The sequence below is a fragment of the Rhyacophila brunnea genome, unplaced genomic scaffold (genome assembly GCF_057557595.1).
Source record: "Rhyacophila brunnea isolate RB1 unplaced genomic scaffold, BYU_Rbru_1.0 scaffold_8, whole genome shotgun sequence".
NCBI classification, from domain to species: domain Eukaryota; kingdom Metazoa; phylum Arthropoda; class Insecta; order Trichoptera; family Rhyacophilidae; genus Rhyacophila; species Rhyacophila brunnea.
Genome location: NW_028233350.1, coordinates 17,281,613 through 17,303,798, shown reverse-complemented (window position 1 = coordinate 17,303,798; position 22,186 = coordinate 17,281,613). Strand labels below are relative to the sequence as shown.

General features: G+C 31.5%; 1 protein-coding gene across 1 annotated transcript in view; it reads left to right on the top strand.

The window, feature by feature from the left end:
• LOC147063983 (paired mesoderm homeobox protein 2B-like) overlaps positions 1–22,186 on the top strand; it is a 110,095-nt gene that overhangs the window by 12,118 nt on the left and 75,791 nt on the right. The gene's annotated exons all lie outside the window — the stretch shown is intronic.

Genomic DNA, 22,186 nt, shown 5'->3' with positions numbered 1-22,186 from the left:
TAATCAAAAACACTCAGGCTTTGAGAAAAACACAAAAATATATTGTGTCTTCACTGGAAATCGAACCCAGAGCTCCCAAATGGAAAGCCAGCCTTAGGCACTACACCACAAGAGACGCCTACTTTAGACGGTTAATGTTAAAAATGGTTTTATGTACATATATAGTGGATATTAACACCTTTTTTGCGTGGACCCTCAACCTTATCTACAATAATTATTGTCTTCCACCGGCTCCTGTCCTGCCAAAAACTTCCTGAAGGCAGTCATTCTAGATTTTTTTGGGCCGCCCTATTGCTCATTAGTTTTGGAGGTTATTCATGTTTGAATCCCTTCCACGCAACATGGCCATCTAAATTTCTATAATTTATAATAGCAATATTATAATTTTCTTTCCTAATCAGGTTGGCTAGCCTGTGATTCGTTCTGATTATGTACAACCCACCAGCGTTTTTGACCGTATTAAATATTTTTTTCAGGATCGGTGATACATCATCCTAATGATGAGTTTATGTTTCTTACCTCTAAATATAATATAATAATATAATATTTTTGTGCACCTCAATATCAAAGCGTACCTCACTCAAAAAACCAAATTGTTGATAAATAGGAAAAAACTGCTGCGTCAAAATAAAAAATAAGACAAATTAAAATTAATAAACGAAGAAATAAATAATATCACCATTCTTGTTGGATTTTTAATGAGGAAACAACCTTTAAATTTTTATTTAGTATTTAAAATACACTTATATCAATAACATTATTAATGGACGACGCACTCAATACAGTAGCTAGCAAGTAAATTCGCATGTATAGGTAGACGTCACGCAATTTCCATTATGCGATATCACGCATCGGGAATTGATAGCAATATGGCCTTTATTGTAATGGCGTTAGAGCAGTGTTTCTAATGTCAATGTTCATTTGAGCGAACCCGTTCGAACCGAACCATTCGGCAGACCCAACAAAAAGCATCAGGAATTTATAGCAATATCACCTTTATTGTAATGGCGTTAGAACAGATTATTCCATTCGGCAGACCCGACAATAAAGTGAGTGTCATTTTATTTTCCAGATGATTCGTCCATATTAATGTCATTGAGATAATTTTTTTTGGATTTGAGTAGGTTTTGAAAGTGAATCAGATGGATTTAGGTTGATTTGAAAGTAATTGTAGTATCCTGCATACAATAACATTTTAAGATATGGCCCTAATTGTATGAAAAAAGAAAACGGCCATTTTTGATTCTGATGTCATTGGTTGTATGGGTTTTATGCAAAATTTATAAATTATAGACATAATATGTAGGTTTTGCAATTAAAGGTAAATTTTAACATGCGTTATCTCTGAATTTAGAGCGGCTATGAAAGTGATATCTTGAAATAGAGAATAGGTTGGAAAATTCAAAGACAGTAAATATGGTGGTTAGGTAAGTTTTGCAACTAAAGTGTTCCCGGGCTCGAATTACTAGTCTGGAAAAATTCAAATGTTGCTTATCAATGTGTGTTTGGATCCAGAGTATGAAACTAATAGAATAAACAAATATCTGATAGTACAACATGTACTCTATGGACGTCCATATTATGATATTCTTAGGATCGAACATGGTAAAAAATCTCACAATTATCGTAAACCTATAAAATTAAACTTTTAAGCAGAATAAGTATGTATATATTTTCACACCTGTCAACATACTGAATATTTCAGCAATACATTTGTGTATTGCCTACACTGAAGTGATAAAATTCTGCCAACTGCAAAATGAAAAATGACTGGCCATCCGCTATGTAAATCTGTAGCCACTACCCGGAAGGCTGCCTCCGTATTTTTCGTGACCATCCCTATAATATCCGCCATTAATAACCGGATATCCCACGAAAAGGGCGCGAGACATTTATATGACACTCAGATTTGACACCATAGCATCATTGATTTGTTATGTACCTATTGAATTGTTAAATAGGTACATATAAACATAGAAATATTATAATATTGTATTTAACGTTCACTTAAGTTATAATTAACTCACAATTGTTAACATAATATAAAGCACATACATACATAGTGCTTTATAGCTTTTTTAACCACTGAATTAAGTACCTTAATCAGATTATTGTCTCAGCCACTTAATTCATTGCTGGATGAAGGCCTCTGTTTACTGTTTCTCTTAAATTTATTTGTATAATTAGGTATGTAATTATGTATTTATTTTAATGGATTGTGTACATCAATGACGTTTTTTAGGCAGACCTAAAATGCCGTCATCTATCATTTTACAACGTTTTTATTAGCTCGTATTCTTATTTGTCCGGTGTTTGTTTATCCGGTACAAATCTTGCAATCGATTTTTAACTAACTTCCCGACTAGCTAGACATTTGAAACTTTTAAAATGTATCAGAACACTATGCCAATGCATTCTTTTAATACTCTTAGCCATATTTAAGTAGAATTGAATTCATTTTCAGTTAATTCTGTTTTGTATGAAAAGTTATTTCGGAAGAAATCCGTAATCCAATCCACTATTATTGGTTGCTAAGTGGGTGGTCTTAGCAACTAAATTATTAATATATAGTGCGTTACTATGAAAATCAAAATGATATTTCAGTATTCTATATTTGTTTGTTTTTTATTTACTTCATATCAAGTACAAGTTTGAGCATATTGAGGATAATAATTCGACAGAAAATTTAAAACGTTGTATATAAAAAGTTCTTTTTATCTTGTAATTATTTATTCCCAAATTGTATGCAAAATTGTTAGCTGTATACCTACCTATATTAAAGTATTCTACTATATTAAACTGACAAATATAACAAAATAACATACATAATTATTATTATCTACTGAGGATTAGATCATTTTTACGATACATACTCTCAAACAGCGATGGTTTTAGGTACGTGGAGGTCTGACGCAATGACAAGTTTGAAGGCTCCCTTGTGATTTCTTTAAACTAAGATGTCAGTATTTTCTAATGATGGAAAACGAAACTGGTTTCAAAAGTTAAAATGCTTAATTTGCCGCCCTTAAGCAACGCATAGCCTGCCTACTCCCATGGGACGTCACTGGTGTACATTACAAATTATAGCTTTAATACTTCACCATATGAATTTGAGATGTTTTTAAACAAACGAAAGAAAGCACAACATACAGTAAATAGTACAGAACCTACCTACTTTAAAACATGTAAAACGAATAGTGACAAATACACTAAGTGAACAGTCTATCGAGTGAGTTAAATAACTATTATATATACTCGTACCTATGTACGATGTACCTACTCTTCAACGTCCATATTCTACCATTTCAGTGTACATCCGCTATACTTCATTATTTCAACGATCCAGTGGGCACTTGGTCATCCTCTGGGACTTCTATAGGTTCTACTGAATGATTTTAATTTTTTTTTTTTTTTAACATATTGTGGACATTACAAATTATAAGTTTAAGACGTACAACATGACATTTAGAAACAAAGATATATAAAACAGTATTACATAAAAAAAAGAGATAGATAAATTAGATAGGTACAAGGAAGTACACCGGATGAGTTAAGCAGATCCTCTTTTAAGAATTTATAAAAAACGTCCACCTAAACTCATTCTCACGTAGGTGGAATATATCAACACCCGAAGCAATTTCGTTGAACATAGTTATCGCCCTCCCAATTGGCATTACCAGTGGCAGGTTGGTTCTGCACCTTGGGAGAATAAACAACTGATGGTCTCTATTTCTAAGTTAGTTATCAGGGACACACAGGTCAACACTGCCCAGAATGGCAGAGTTCTCATTTATACCTCGTATAAGTCGAAAAAAATACGTAGCTAAATAAAGATTTCTTCTAAATTGCAGACTGCAGACTGATATTTGTTCAACAATTGTCTGTTTATCGACCGATGTGCCCTGTCCATCCCCACTTCGAGGTATTGACACTATTTTTTGCTAATTTATGCTTTTATTTATTTTATGATCCGTGCGCGTTATGGCCAACATGAATCTTTCCCACGTTGATTAAATATTATTCAACCAATACATACATGTGTTATCAATTCATTGTTTAAATAACACCAATTTGGGCATTTGTGTGAAAGTGTGATAGTGCATTGTCGCTACGCCGAAATCATTTTGGACCGGTGTTAGTGTCATTTGAAAGAAACGAGACCAAAACCTAGTATTGTTAAGTATATCAATACATACTGACGGAAGCATTAATTGACATATTGATATCATTTACGAGTATATTAGGTTTAACAGTTTTTTGTAATTAAATTATTTTTTACAAGTTAATGTAAATATTAAAATAATTTCAAGATAAAAAGAACTTTTTATATACCACGTTTTTAAATTTTCTGTTGAATCATATAAACTTGAAAATTCTATGTGTTAATATTTTTTTTATTGTACTTGATAGGAATACTGAATAAATATAGAATATAGAAATGTTAGTTTGACATTTCATATTGATTTCCATAGTAACGCACGTATAGATTAATAATTTAGTTGCTAGGACACCCTTAACAACCAACAATATTAACTTTCCATACAAAACAGAATTAACTGAAAATGAATTCAATTCTGCTTAAGAATGGCTATAAGTATTAAAAGAATGTATTGTCATCGTGTTCTGATGTATTCTAAAAGTTTTAAATGTCTAGCTAGTCGGGAAGTTAGTTAAAAATCTTCAATCGTTCAATACAAATCTTAGACAAACAAGAAAAAATTCATACTGGACACACAAGAAAAAATCAGTACCGGACAAACAAGAATACGAGCTAATAAAGACATGGTAAAATAATCGTTCAGTTTAATAATTATAACATGATATGACATAATCACTTTCTCATTTCATTCGGAAAGACATAAAATAACATTATTTTGTCGTAATTTATGATAATATAATATATATATATATATATGTTTATAAAATAAGAATACAAGTTAATTAATAAAAAAAAGGAGGAGAGACCTTCATTCAGCAATGAATCCACCTCGGCTGATTAATATTGTGAAGCAAATAACTATTAAGGAAAAAGCTACTTATTTATCCACTGATCAATCCAAATATATTACAATATAAATAACTTATAAACGAGCAGCTGTTTTCATTTATGAATAAATCTTTTTTCATACGAAAAATATTATGCCACCGCACGATTGACTTTGCGATATCTCACAATGTTATTATGTTCGTTATAAATGATCTGAAGGAAGTGAAATGGCGCCCTCCATATTCTGCAAGACGGTCAATCATTTTGCCCTCTGGCAACTTCACGATGATTAAAATACAATATTTTTCGGGAAATTGGGATCGTTTAGATTTTTCTTTTTTTTATATCACTATATTATTAGTATAGCTTATTCAATTTTTTCTCTATGGCATATTGTTACCCTTTTCTAATATTTTGTCGTCCTTACGGAATTTTATTTATATGCCAACATCACATATATTTGGATTCAATCTTTAAAGTTATTCAACTTAATAATAATAAATTGAACATATTGAAAATTAAACTCTTGTCGAATTCAATGTTAATAATGTAGAGTAAAAGTATAGAGTAAGCATTATTAAATCCAAGAATGTTATTTATTAATATGTGGATATACAATGATGTATGCAACATTCTGACGGTAGGTGATAAAGATATAAACAAATCATTACTCTGGTTCATATAAAATATTTTAGACAAGAGTTTTATTAGTACTACTCAGTTACTACTCCATCATCATCAGGGGCGCGACAGCCCGGTGTGGGTCCTGGCCTCCTCCAACAGGTCCTTCCACCTGTCCCTATCCAGTGTGGCCGCTTTCCAATTCGGTACCACCAGAATACGGCAGTCACTGGCAGCTCCATCCAACCAGTGATTCTTTGGCCTGCCTCTTCTTCTACGCCCTATTGGATTTCTGGACATCACTCTCTTTGCCAGTTCATTGTTATTCGTACGGTGCACATGACCTAGCCATCGCAGTCTACCAATCCTAATTGATTGAACTGCGGTGTAATCTTCTTACAGCTCGCAGAGCTCAGCATTATATCTTCTCCTTAAATTGGTGCCGTCCTTGATCGGTCCATATATACGGCGGAGAATTTTTCTTTCAAAGATGTTCAGGGTTTGTTCATTTCGCACAGTTGATGTCCAGGTTTCCGATGCGTAGGTGAGCACAGGCCTTACAAATCTTGTAAAGAGTGCTTTTAGTTCGGCGAGATAGTATGTGGTACTTAAACGGTCTTAACAGGCCAAAGTGCCATTTATTTGCAGACATGATTCTCTTGTTGATTTCTTCTGTTACTACTCCAGACGATAATTTAATACTATCGGAAACTCGTCGAATATTAATACGTTTACTATAAAGTGGATATCTTGTGCATATTGTCATACAACACGCAGTGTAGGTACACTCCAAAAAGTTGGAAGAATAAGCCGATTTTAGAGCTTCTAGAATATTATAGGCAGAACCAGTTTAAGTGTAGAACAGTTTTGTTAGAGCCAAATGATATCTTCGAGCGGACTGTTATCTGAAGAACATAGTATTGAAGAATAAGAATATAAAATACAAAATAAACGAATATTAATTAGTGTTGTTTTCAGTCTAGACCTAGAAGATATCAATATTTGGCCACGAATTTTTTTCGACTTATACGTGGTGTAAATGAGAATTCTGCCATTATTGGTGTCCTTGTGTGTCCCAGATAACTATTTTAGAAATCGGGAGCATCAGTTGCTTGTTCTCTCAAGGAGCAAAACTAACCTGCGGTTGGTGATGCCAATTGGGAGGGCAATGATTCTGTTCAACCAAATCGCTTCGGATGTTGATACATTCCACCTACGTGAAGATGAGTATAGGTGGATGTTCTTTTATAAATTCTTAAAATAAGGTCTGCTTAGCTCTTTCGGTGTACTTCCTTGTACATATAGGTAAACTTAATTCTGATCAATTTCTTTATTATATAATAATGTTTTAATAATATTTCTTTGTTTCTAAATGTCATGTTGTGAATATCTTAAATTAATAATTTGTAATGTTCACTATTTGTAATTTTTTTTTTTAAAAAATTTGAATGATAAAGAAACATCCATAAAAAACATTTGGAAATCACAAATGTGTATTTTTATCCGCGTAATCTTAGCGTGTAAATAAAGGAAGATGCCTGTAAATTATAACAGGCTAGACATTGGTATTTTATTCATTATTAAGAATTTATTAGTTGCTAATAGAGTCGATAAAATTATGTAATTGCATAAAAAGCCATTGTTAACATAATGCGTGACAATACCCACAGTTCATTTACGTTGTAGTCTGTGTGAGTTAAGTAGATTGTAGCAAGTGGCACCAGCTATGAGAGTTAATCATATTAATTAATATGATAGTTATGGGGGTTAACTTAACACATTAAGTCAGTGCGGCGGCGAGGTAAGCCAGAAGGTGTGGTGGTGTTTGGTTTGGGCGCCATTAATATTCACACAACAACCGTGATCAGTTCTGTTCGTTCACCGTTCGCCATTTCCCATTTACAATTCATGGCTCGCCATTTTCCTCGCTCTATTTGGTGTCGTGCATTCACGAATCAGCACTCGGTACCTATGTCATTTTCCTTTCTGTCTAATACATCATAATCATTTTCACATCGTTAACTGTTAATTTGGTGCTAATATTATCTGATTAGTGGTACTAATGTAGTTTAATAACTAAGGTAAACGAGATATTAATGGAAAAATAATCAAATGGGAAAATTTAATGTTAGTCATTTGGGTAATATTTTATCATATATAAAGCTATTTAAATAATTATGAAAAAGGTAATTATTAAGTGGTAGACTGTAATAAAATTCGTCGTCGATTGTTGTCCTTAATCCTTTTATCCTATACAATATACATCGCGTTTTGCCAGGATAATATATATGTTTCATAACTTTGCACCCGGATCTAGGGTGAAAACGATGTACCTAATAATATATTCTAAAAATATTTTTTTCATAATATATTTTATACTTATTTATTTATTACGTACTGCGTATTAATACAAGTGGATATCATTTGATCTAATTTTATGCAAGGTAATCAGGCAAAGAGGCGTATCAGTGTAGTAAAAAGTACAAAAAATGTGCAAAGTTATAAAATGTATACTCTAACCCTGCACCGTGTAACTCGATCTTGTAGCATCATAGTAAGCGTCCCAGTGACGTGGAGACGGCTTCGTAATTGACTGGTCTATCGCGACTGACTGGTTGGACTGTACTGAAAGGAAAAACCCTATATTTAGTGATAATATTAATATGAATTTAAATTGTACTGACTTTATAATTATGGAAACAACTGTAAACCTCTGATGATATTTAATAAACTTTACAAGAATACCGAATACAGTTTAGGACACCTATTACAGTAACATAAATATACAACTGGCCCAAAATCCTAATTTGTGATGATTATTCTTCTTGGCCAAATTACATAACGAGACCGATAAATGATAAACCTTTTTCGGTATCGAATTCATTGTCAGTAAAGTGTAAATAATAGTGTATATGCGACCTTATATGGAAATGATCAGCTTAAGGTAAAATAATAGATAGAATAGAAAAGAATAGGAAATCGCGAATAGGTCTAGCCATTCACTGGTAGAGAATGACAAGTTCTTCTGGTATTGTGGCAACGACGAAACCACTTTAGAATGGTGTCATTTAAAAGTAACGATACTAACACGTACATGAGTCACCTACACTGCCACAATAATCTGACACCATTCTACCTAGAAGACAGTAGAATGTAATAGCTAAAGGTGCTGGATCGATGAGATAGTTAAACTCTGTGGATTATACGTGACAACGCTAATCAGAGAAATATTATTGGAGATGTAAACAAAATATGGGTCGTCAATTTATTTTCGAGATAATGAAACTTCAACATTGCGTTTGTTGTCGTTTTGAGATTATAGTGAAGTGCTGGAAGGCGGGTTGCTGAAGGCAGAGTTCGAAGTCTTGCTAGTTATTACTATAATGTTAGTTTTGCCAAACCTTGTGTTCATGGGTTTTAACTAATATCTAAAGTCCATATATCATTATTGATATGACATAATTTGTCGCTTATTTATCTACATATAAATAATACTTTGTGGGGACATATTATATACTATTGCTTACACATATGGATATTTTGGTAAAACAGTAAATAAGCCTAGATAATCATTGATGCTTTTCAATATCGGGGTGGAATAAAAATAAACAGAAAACATACAAAATGAGATCGAACCCATCCGATGAAAATAGGAAAGTGCAGAGTATATTATATTATATATATGTAAGTGTATAACATTACCAACACTCAAGTAAAAGCTCCAATTGAGTAAACCCTCTAAGGTTGGCTATATGGGAGGGACGATCTCGAGACTTGGTCTCGGAAAACTAAGTGACTAATGCAGGGATATTGAATGTTTTAATCACGTTAGAATTAAACTTATTTCAAGATAACCTAATATTAATTTCACTCTGGCTGTATATGCATTTACTAGAGATGTGCGGTGACCTTTGTTTATAAGGATGCTGTTGAAAAAAAGATATATATATACATATATACTACTTGCAAATTGAATATAAATACCATGACTTTACAATATCATATTTAGTCGATGCTTATGCAAGTGTAAAAACAAACAGCTCTCATCTACGAATGACAACTTTTAAAATATATTTTTCTCATTTAAATTATTCTGATAACACTTTTCAATTTGTAATAATATGTTTTTGGTTAGAATTGATGTCAAGGTTCCTTAGTGGAAAGGTATTGCATTAATTATTGTAATAAAAAACACTACATTAGTGCATATTACTTTTATTTATAATAATATGTATCTTTGAAATCATATCGTCATGTAGATATATCATTATACCAATAATATAATATTGTAGTGGCCACTAATCAAAGATATTGTACGTTCATTTCTTTAATAAATCAGTTTCATATATGAAATTGCCGAAAGATAATAGAGAATATATTATTTTTAACGAAAATAGTTGAGTAAAAATTATCAAAGTAATTCTCGAATCCACAGCGTTAGATTAATGATCATTCATTTTATTATAGGTTTAGAAATAAAGTAATTTGGAATTGATAATAATATGCATTAGCACAAAATATAGGTAAATGTAGGTAGGTATCATCAAATATTATTAATTTTGCAAATAAATTAGTATTTTTTTTTCGACCTAAATGGATGTCAGCCACTTGCTCAACCTGTGAAGTCCATACTCTGGCTCACACAGAAATTGAAAAACAATATGTGTACTTGTCAGACCCAGGATTCGAACCTGGGACCCACGGCGTTATAGTCCAACGCTTAAACCGCGCGGCCACCGTGGGTAAAACTGGGTTAAAGCAATACACAATTTGAACTTATTCTTTAATTGTATACCACCAGTATTATATTATGTATATCGTTGTCATTATTTGTGTGTATTTATCAATATGAATATCATATTAAACCCCATTAGTATGATTGTCCAAGTATACATTATCGACAATATCGAATACCAATATTTCACCTGTAATTGCCCAACAGAATGAAACTGCTTTACTTTAAAACTTTAAAATTCCGTAGAATATTGGCGAATATAGTTTTAAATTTTAAATTAAGTCATAAACAATTGGGAGATAGGTACTGATCTTGATTTTAGATCGTTCATGGATCTTTCAAAATTAAATTTTTAACTTACTCTGCATTTGAAAATATTTTTTAATTCAACAATAGATAATACATTGAATTTAATAATGTAATTTGTTGTGACGTTCAAAAACAGAACTCTTATATGAAAATATTTACATGGAATAGAACTTGAATGTGAAATTACGGGTTAATATTATTATTAAAGTTAGGTATCTAGAAATAGCCGTCTGCTCACCCTATTAGGTAATTGAAAAAACAATGTGTGATTATGACAGACACAGGATTCGAACCCGATACACCCCTATGACTTTAAAAGTCGATAATATATTATTGCGTCTGTCTATCGTAAGCGGCAATGATTATTTACATCCTGGAAATGATTTTTGAAGCTATGGATTGCGAGTTCGAATCCTGCGTCTGTAAAACTCACATGGCGTTTTTGTATGTTTTCGTCGATAGTATGAAATTAATAGTTGACAACTTCGTCTGAAGGTGGTCAAGAAATCACACCTATTGTGAAACAAATGGTGACGATGATGATGATTTTCTACGATTATCTTACAGGAGGATTTACTGAAAATAAAAAATGAATTCCATACGTTTCATCCAGGGAAAACCTTAAGTCACCGTGATACACAACGTGTACATAAAACCAAGACGATCCAGTGACAAACGTTTATTCTTATTATCATCAAAGTGCTTACAATCCCTGCAACTGTATGTCACACAGCGGGGGTGCAAGAGAGAGAGAGAAATGGGGGGACGCCAGGGAGGAGGGAAGATCGATATAAGAAGCTGCCTATCCCTCCTCCTCTTCCCTCATCCCTCCTTCGCTGGTGTGTCACAGGGAGGACATTCTTCGGCAAAAAATATGGCCACGCAAAATGGCGGACTGGCTCCGATATCCAGTTTTATTGTTTCTAACGCGGGCTTTTCCATTAAATTGATTATAAAAAAGTGCCGGCTCACATGAATCTTCTAACTCGGAAAGCAGTTTTATGTTAATTATGAGTGAGTTCTTTGTTTTTTTAGGTTAGCCAGTGGCGCACCCAACTAAAATAAAAAATAAAAAATACCATGTTCTCTCCAACGGAGCTAACGTGACTCCGCAAAGTGGAAGTTATATAAAATTAACTTTTTTTACGGGGATAGTTGCTAACCATTTTTGGCCAACCCATTAAGTTCTTGCACTGGGTCAAACACTCATACAAATGGTAAATTTTTTTTTCCAGGCACCAGATTGAAACTACGATCCACAGTCTTATTTATACACATTTATACAGTGCACATTACACAGTCAGTGCAGTATTAATTGATTCAACTGGTCTGTAATCTTCATACCTACAGACTATAGAGTTACATTGTATCTATTCCTCAAAAATGTTGCCGTCTCTGATTGGCCCATAAATAGAGCGGAGAATTTTTATTTAAAATCGTTCGCAGAGTTAATCCCCATGTTTCCCACATGTGTCGTAAAAAAGCAATTTTTTAGTTCTGTGCAATAGTACACAGTATATTTTTTTCATTAAGCTACGAAGTCTCACTTGAGGCTTATTTAGCTCTTATGCCATTTATATAATATTAATTGTTATAAAAACAATACAAAATACATAGTATTCATAATGGGTAGGTACATAATATTACATGTTAGCTTCAACCATGTGCAGTTTACACTCTTTCAGAAACATTTCCATACACAAAAAATCTTTGTTGTTTGGCTGAGCTATAAACATCACTTGAAATGTCCTAGTACACTAAATTTACATTTATTCGCTGATATGATTTTCTTGTTATTTTTTCGTGATATCATTATGTTGGTTCACGAGATACCCGAGGTAGACGAAACTATCGAATGTATAAAATTTCTAAGTAACAATGAGGACTTTTGGTGTTATTTCCTAGTAGTGTGACAAAGACAGTAATATATTTTGATGTGCATTTTGATATAAAACCAACATAGCACTGATGACTACAATATTAAAAAATATTAATGTAAAAATATCTTATAAAATATAAGCGATACACACATTCTTTTTTACCATGATCATAGATTATGAGATTGGAGATTTGAATAGAGATAATCAACATTATTTTTCTCTCTTGTGCATAATATACAAATCAAATAAATTACTTTATATACCAACTAATTAATAATAATCACCGAATATAATATTCTTTACTGTTTATCGTAATTGATATCTTTGCATGTATGTATATATATACACATTATACTGTATTCCAGTGACGAAAACTGCCTTGTGATCTGAAAATAACAATCATTTTTGCACACTTAGATAGTCAAATTACCGTAAGTACTTACGAATTTAAATTAATTATTGAAATAGTAATAAAATTATGATGCTGGTATTGGGGAATAGGTACACGCTAAATAATACGACCTAAGTAGAATGGTGTCAGATTCTTCTGGCAGTGTGGGCGACTCATTTAGGTGTCGGTGTTGTCATTTTCAAATGACACTAATATCATTACAAAGTGATCTCGTCATGGCTGCAATACCAGAAGAATGTGTCCTTCCTCTTACCCACGATATTTATGACATTATTTAAAAAAAAACTCACAAGATAATATAAAATAAATTCGATATGACATTATAGTAGGCTGTTTTTAATAAATAAATCTAATTACATATTAATCAGTTAGTCCAGCAAGCTACATTTGATTCTTTCTATCGATAATTTCTCTATTTGCATGTAATTGCTGATGTCTGTGAATTTTGTGGTGGTTAATAAAATTTAAACGCTATATTACAGTCAAAATAGTTAATCAATTGAAATGATATATTGATGGCGTTAGTGGATTGAACTATGCCTATTTTGAATTTGAAAAAGTAAATCAATTGGCATTATTTATGACTAATAATTACATTGCGTGGTTAATTAAATCTTGATTTATTTATAATTAATAAAAGTAAGAGTTAAATCATCAGTGATATGTATATACCTCTTTAAAAATCAAAAATATGAATAAAACTATCAAATAAAAACAGTGATAGAATATTATTGTATTAAATCATTTAAGTTATGTATCAAAATTAATAATTAGTAACAATTTTATTTAAATAGCTATTTTATTAGGACAAAATATTTTGAGCACAGCGGCGGCGTGTCTTGTTCATTTTTCCCATGTGTCCATATTTAAAATAATTATTTTATAATAATCATTGAACCGACGAACAGCGTTTCAAATTTCGACGGAAAAGCTATAATTTTATCATATATAATCGTAATATTTAAGCTCACGAAAAATTTTAATTAATGTAAATTATTAATACTTTGATTTAAAAAAAAGTCGTTTGCCAAAACAATAGCGCAAGAAATCGCTTCAGTGAGGATTGTGAGAAACGGTAGATAATTAGTCACGATTAGATGGACACACATAGCTTCATGGTCAGGCACATGGGCGCGTGTTCGAATCCCTCTGGGTGTCGTATTTTTTATAACGATTATTTCTAGTGGTTATATATTTCTTATAGGTGTTTTAAAATTATGTACGTTAAATAATGAATGTTACATTCTTAAATCATGTGAATTATTCGTTGAATAAAAAAATGTTTATTATAATATACATTTTCTTTAAGACAACAAAATAACAGATAAGATTATTCCCAAATAAGGGTAGATTGAGGTTATGTTATCATAATAATTTAAAAGAACAGAAAGCATTATTTATTTTCTAAAGTGTTCTTTTTTTAAAATCAAATGATTTTTTTTTAAATATACCCGCGTGCACAGTTTGGACAATCACTATGAACTTAATACAATTCTGTCTATCTGTCCGTTCCTTCTAGTACTTACCTTTTGTTTTAACTCAAAAATTACTAGACCAATGAGAAAATATATAATAAACGTAACTTGCAAAGCTTTTAGACTACAATGTTGATAATAATTTAGTAGATTTTCATTTCTATATCTCAAATGGTTCTGAAGTTATAAGATAAACTTAAACTTCTCTTAAATAGCGCACCAGGTAGATAAAAGAGATAAAATAGCAGCGATGGAAGACGAAGAGGAGACGCAGATAGAATGCCTACATCCAATAATTGTCGAATGGAGTTTTTTTTAATATTTATCTGTCGTATTTGTTCCGTTTAAAACCAAAAACTATTAGACCAATATTGATGAAACTAGCACAACGTATACACTACATTGTTTTTACAGGTTGAGTAATATTTAATCTCGATATCTCAAAAGGTTATGAAGTTAAGATTAAACCTCTCGATAATAATGTACTTAATAATGTTAAGTGAGGTGCGAGTAGAAGTAAGTTTGCGGGCTTAGATCCGACCGTTGTCCATGTCATTGATTGAAAAAAAAAATCAAATCGAATCAGTCTTCTTTATCCTGTATATCTGTCCGCATTTCACGCTAGTAGATAATAGATAGATTGACGTAGATGTATGTATAGTATTGTAGAAATACCATGCGATCGATTCGAGTTAACCTAAAACTGTCATCACCACCAGACGGTATAGTACATACCGTATAGGCGTGTAATCACGTTTATTGTCTAGAAATCCTACTCGGCCACCGCCCACCCCTTGGCCGCCCCCCGCCTACCCGAGTTTACCCGCCCTGAGATATCCCGAATACGTCCGCCATAAGTTACGCTCCATCTTGGCTAATTAATTGCCATTGTTAATTCCCTTCCTACTTTGGATTTCGGGGACGTTTAATTCTGTAAATTGATGTTCCGCGAGTGAATAATTTACGGGCGGCTGGAAGTTTCGCTTGGCGGGTAGGCGGGCGCTCAAGTGGGCGGACGATGGAGAAGACTCGCTAAGGCGGACAGGGAGCTCTTTCTTTCGCGGGCGGAATTAATTAAATTTAATTTTATATGATTTATTGCTGTGTTCGTTATAGTTTTGAGAAGGTCAGTTACTGCATCTGGTGGATGCTGATGTAAACCGTCAAAGGGGTCAAATATTGAGAATAGATAAATCTTTTATAAATATATATAGAGAGAGAGAGCATGTTAGCATGCCTATATTCGATGAGTTAGTACACAGACATTGTGTTAAGTTATTATATAAAAAAATGGCGTGTATTTTTGAAGGAAGTATTAATAGACAGTTTTGAAAAGTTTTTAAATCCCAAGTGTCAGAATTTTTAATCATTGGTAAGTATTTATTTCGAAGTGTCAGAATAAGGACGCCAGTTTTAGTGTGGAGGGTAAAATAATGTTTGAGGAAGTAATAATATTAAAAAATCGGTTGTAAAACTAAATAATCATTATTTAAATTACGCGTGTCAGTAGATAAAACATATATCCATTATTATTATGATAATTTGACAAGTAAACAATTGTATATGGGACGCATAGCAATTTAGGGTTACCATCTCGCACGTAAGGGATATTTGTCTATGCTCGCACGCCAAATTCATGAATATTCGGTACAAATGACCATTATTGTGATTATTAAAAGAAGACCAACTAAAAAGTAATGGAAGGTGCACCAAAAGAGCGATAATTATATGAGCACATCACACAGATGACAGAAGATAACCTCAATTCCGATAACTTTAAACCCAAATTATAATAATTTAGTGATATTTGACGGTTTATAAATATTATGGAAATTAAAAATATACCTATTAAACTATTATTATCTAATTGAAATAACCTGTTTCATAAATTAATTCTATTGAAACGATTATGAATAATGTGTCTTCAATTGAAATTACGTGCAAAATAACTAATTAGCTTAAAGTTAAGTGATAGTTAATGGACTATTTCAACCTATATCTAATATACTTACTTACATATTTTTAAAGAAAATAATAATGAAAAATAATACCTCATTTTAAGGTTAAATTTGATTAAAAATGTTATATTGTGAAATATTATTCATTCAACCAAATTTTTCATACATTTTGAATGAGATTAAAATACCTAATATGATTGATCGAACTAATAAATCGATAATCGAATGAGTTTATGTGATATTAGTATTAATTCAAATAAAATAGCTACCTACTTTCTGGTTTTCATGTCGATTATAAAACAATTTATATTAGTATAAATCTTTTAGATAACGAACCTTTTAATGTCGAGACAATTGAAACATATCTATTACTTATCCCATATAATATCAAAATTACGGATATCGATAAATTATACTAAATAATTTTATTTACAAAATAAAAGGAATGTTATTGATCGACAATGGCTAGGCATTTTTTGCTGTGGGGAAAATATTGATATATTTTTATAAAATTTACAATAACCTGGTCACACCGTTCACCGTTGACATGACAAGCCAAGCGACCCTTCAAGTTGCCATGTATTTTTTTTTGTAAACAACTGAAGTCTGCCTTATTCTTTATTTTTTATGTCAAAAATAAACCTATAATAGACACATCTGGTGTACCTACCTATCTGTCTTCTTATTTTTTTAAATGTTAAAAATATATTATAATACACACTAGTCATACAACATAATTCTATAATGGAGCATGTATTTTCAATGGTCATTAGCCCAGTGTAGATACCTACTGAAAACAGTTTCTAATTCTTTCTAATTGATTACAAACTAATTCTGTTGTACCCAGAGCATAGAACCAACAGTTACAGCTGATGGCTAGAACGAATTTCTTAAGAAACCTGCTCAGAAGATCCACATTGAATTGTGGAGCCATTTTTTTAGATACATTCATTATAATAGAAAGAAAAGATACTTTTCTAGATTTCTAGTGCTGAGGAAGTCAACTGTCATCTGTCAAGGTACAGCATAACCATAGACGATTATGGTATTAGTCTATGATACAACTAACTCGAATATTAGTCTATGTTATAACCCTGGTTGGAATGACAGAGAAGAATACTATCTTAGAAAATTTAAAAAAGCGGCCAATTAAATTATTTCTGCCCAAATTTTAATCTATTCTGACACACAAATATTTATACTTGACATTAAACATTTTAATAATTCCCTGTGCTTGTTTAAATACTTTCCCATATATTATTTGAATACTTACCATTGAGCATTTTTTACTTCCTGCTGATTTTAAATTATTCCCTAAGATTAATAAAATACTTTTATTAAGATACTTCCTATTTTTGAATATTTATACTTACCGAATAATTAGAAGCCTAAAAAAATGTTTGTTTACACAGGCCCACTCCAAGGACTTCTGCCACCCACGTGCGAAATCGCAAAACACTGCCCCATTATCAAAAAACTTAAAATTAGGTCAGTTAATGAAAACGTTAATAATATTGAAGTAGGTACTTACTACATTAAATGTCTAAATAAGTGAATATGGATATTTTATGTTTTATACATTAGCTTCAATTATAAATGTATAACAGTTTTTGACAGAGAGGGTGATACGAGTATAGATTTTTTAAATATGTTGGTCACTTACTATTGTAAGTTTGAATATTAATGATGAACCTTGCATTTGAAAAATATCTTTAGACTGTAAAAATATTGTATATCAAAACAAAAAACAATATCTAAGTGATATTGTATCATGCATATTATTTTGTAATGTGTCCATTTCGATTTTAATTTTCAATTGATTCGAATCGTTCAAGTTTGATTTTATTTAAATTATATTCAATTGAAAATATAACATATATGCACTAATCTATCCAAATCATCTACTTTTATTATCCTCAAATTTATTATAGAACATATTTCATTACTTATTAGGCGATTAAAGACACCGGTATATTATTAAATAAAAAAAACACTCAGCTAAAACGCTTGGACATAAAAAAGGACTCAAACGATTTTTATGACAATAATTCCAGAACGATATTAGTTTATTAAATTTAATACTTTTATAGTTTGCAATTATTGTTTGTAAACACAATCAAAATCTAGATTACCTTTCATTATTTACTTATGCAGTATTATTTCAAAGTCTACGTGGTTGAACATAATATTATATAAATTTTGATGGTTTGTTGTATAAAAAAAACTTATTTATGCTTGCAGTACAAACACGAGGCGCTTTTATCTCTCAATGCGGCATTGGGCAATTAATTACTACATTATAAGTGACGTTAAGATTTTTTATAGGTTTTTATAAGTCAATAGTTGAAATAGACCAGATTCAAAATGTAATCGATCTCAACTATAAAACCAACCATTGTGGATAGACTGTCATTTTAACGACTTATTATTTAGTGGAATGGAGAATTGTTAATACAATTTTAATTATAAGTTGTTCCAAAATATTCGTAAAATAAATACTTTGTTTCATTTATTATAAGATGTTTATTATGAATAATATCGTGCATTTTTTTGTGTTTCACTCAAGTGTTATCTTAACAAGTATTGCGCGAAGTCATTGTGAAGCTTTAGGTAGACCTTCAATGAACAAGAGTTAGAATTTGTACCGAGATTTTTAAACTTTCTTAAACTTTCTCAACAGGAAATTCCACCAACCCTGTCTCTCTTTCCGAGCAATTTTCCTCATCCCTTCTACTTACTCTAATGATATTCCTGCACTCTATGTAATGCGCACTTAAATCACATACCGTAGCACTACTCGATTCCCGACGAGAGATGTCTCTGCTTATAACTTGTAAACACCATATAATCAGAATGATGTTTTCGGCACACATATGTAGTATGTAATACATATATATGTAAACAGGCAGAATAAAGGTGTAAACATGGCATGTTATTGTGTGGTGTGGTTATTGTAGGAGTTTAGAAGTAGCTTTTAAAAGGTACCTAGTAAACATAATAAATCTTTTATATAATTAGAAACCCATGTCTTGCCCATGATATAATATTATATTTATCAATAAATTATACAAAACTTCAATCTATAATCATCTTTGATATATAACTATTTAAATATTTAAAAAACAGACATATTGAGTATATAACAAATTATTAATTCAAGACGTCCACAACATGACATTATTAATTTTCTAAGGGATCAAAAAAAATAACAATTACAGATTCAGCATAGGGCATTTGAATGCCAAAATCACTACCTTGTATGCTGACTAGGGATTCCAATCCCGGGATCCCGAGCTATTTTCAAAACCTATGAATCCCGGGATTGATAAACATAATCCCGGGATTTCGGGATTTCGGGATTGATTTTTTTATCAATTTTTATGGAAAATAAAATAAGAGCGAAAATATAAAAAATAATTACATTAGAAATAAACTGAGTTTGAATGAAGTTTGATTTATACCCATGTGTAGGTTGCCGATTCATTTTATTTTTTCACATAAATTATTAAAAATAGAAGAATTGGAAAAACAATGCTTCGCACTTTTAACAAAGTATTTCCACCATGATATCATACGTTTTACGGCAGTTTTAATATTTGTCTGAATAATTAGATTTATGAAGCGGAAAGGCCATAAGTACGCCATGATTATTTGCTTTACTATTTTAAATCTCGCTAATCCATTCATTAGGTCTTTTCTATCAGAAACAGCAATCTCCTATTAAATTCATTATTATTACAAAAATTACAATATTATTTACTCCGTTAAGCTTGTGTTTCCAAGATTGAACGTATACAATATTAACAATAAATGTCTTAAATAGTATAAATTATACTAGATTTATTTTTGACCGATTTTATCAACGTTATTTGTAAATATAAATTTTTTATATTAACAATGGAAAAAATGCCAATCCCGGGGCCAGTCCCGGGATCCCGGGATTGTCAAATTGTAATCCCGAAATCCCGGGATCAGAATTTTGGCTCGGGATTGGATTCCCTAATGCTGACCACTTAAGATTTTTTATAAAATAAATTAACAATTGTTTTAATAGGGAAATTTCAAAAAATATATTAAAATGTGTGTATGGAATTTATACTAGGTAGGGGAGGGTGATGTTACAAAAACACAAGTCACAAAAAACGAAAATTATTTTTTATTATTTTTCTGTTTCATCAAATCATACAGTTTTACTTCAAAAATATTAAGACACGTTTTCACTGAATGTACATGTTATTTTATTTTGAGTATATTATAAAATATATTTAAAAAGCTGTCGCTGCATACGACAATCACTAGACGTTACGACAATACCACCCCACCTCAAAACCATCCCTGCAATATTACCTGACCTGCAAATTGCCATAACCTCTAGTGGTTGTCATGTGCGGTGAGTCTATGTGATCAATGTCATGTGTTGATTTGATTTATCGCATTTTCAATTGACGTCAAGATACACGTAGAAACCTTCTTTGGGTCTTTTTTGTAAGTATGCACCATTGTGAAAACTTAAACAAATGATGGATTAGATTGCAATGAAACACAAATAACAAACGGTAACATTATCAACCATTCTACCACACTATCGACTCTTATTTTGATGACGGATAAAGTTATTACTGTATCAACTACGGTGGTTTTGCTGGTTAGATTCGAGATTGGTCTCTTCTAATTATTTCTCCAGAATTCTCGAGACGAGTTTTCTCGATCACAACCTCTAGCTTAATGTATTATAATTAATGTTTTGATTCCGGTAAAAGTCGTGTCGTTGTCTGTATTAATTAATAAGACAAATACACCCATTTCAAACATATGCATGTTACAGTTATCTTGACAATAGTTGTACAAGTAATTAATCAAATTTAATTGAGTGAGTTTAAAGTTTTGTTGAAATGCTAATTGTGTTTGACAAATATGATAGACGATACGATAGGTAATATTATTATGAATGCGAATTGATCTACAGATAATTTAAACGTTAAGCCATGAGTCCTTTTTTCAGCTTTACTTTTATATTATAATTATTGAACATACATAATTTTGAAAACACTTATGAGAAAATATATTAAAACCAATAGAAAAACCCCGCAGGAATCGAACCTGCATCTCTCGGGAATTGAGCCCACGCATATAGACCACTATGCTAAAGGAGTCATACGTAATTTTGACAAATTTTAACTAATGGCTTTTAATACTCTTCAAAGCGTTTTCCAAACTGAGCTACTATTGGCGATCGGCTTTTGTACTTTAAATCAAAGTAGGCATTACATTAATTACTAACCGACGTTACGGATCACTCCAAGATTTTTTTGATGTAACTTACTTGAACTTGCCAATAGTTCTTAATTATCTATTTTTTTATTTAAAGAATAATTTACAAGGTTTAAGAATGTAACATTCTAACTATTGAATATACATAATTTTGAAAACACTTCTGTGAAAATATAATAGTATAACCAATAGGAAAAATCTTTTTGAAAAAAGTAAGACCCCGCTGGAGCCGAACCTGCATCTTTCGGGTATCGCGCCCACGCACATAGACCACTATGCTAAAGGAGTCACACTTAATGTTCAATAATTAGAGTTTTATATTCTTAAATTTTGTGAATTATTCTTCGAATAAAAAAAGGTGTTACCACGTTTTTATTAGGTAGTATTCTTGTTTGTCTGGTGGTTGTTCATCCAGTACAAATCTTGCAATCAATTTTTAACTAACTTCCCGACTAGCTAGACATTTGAAACTTTTAGAATACATCAAAACACGATGCCAATACATTCTTTTAATACTTTTAGCCATCTTTAAGTAGAA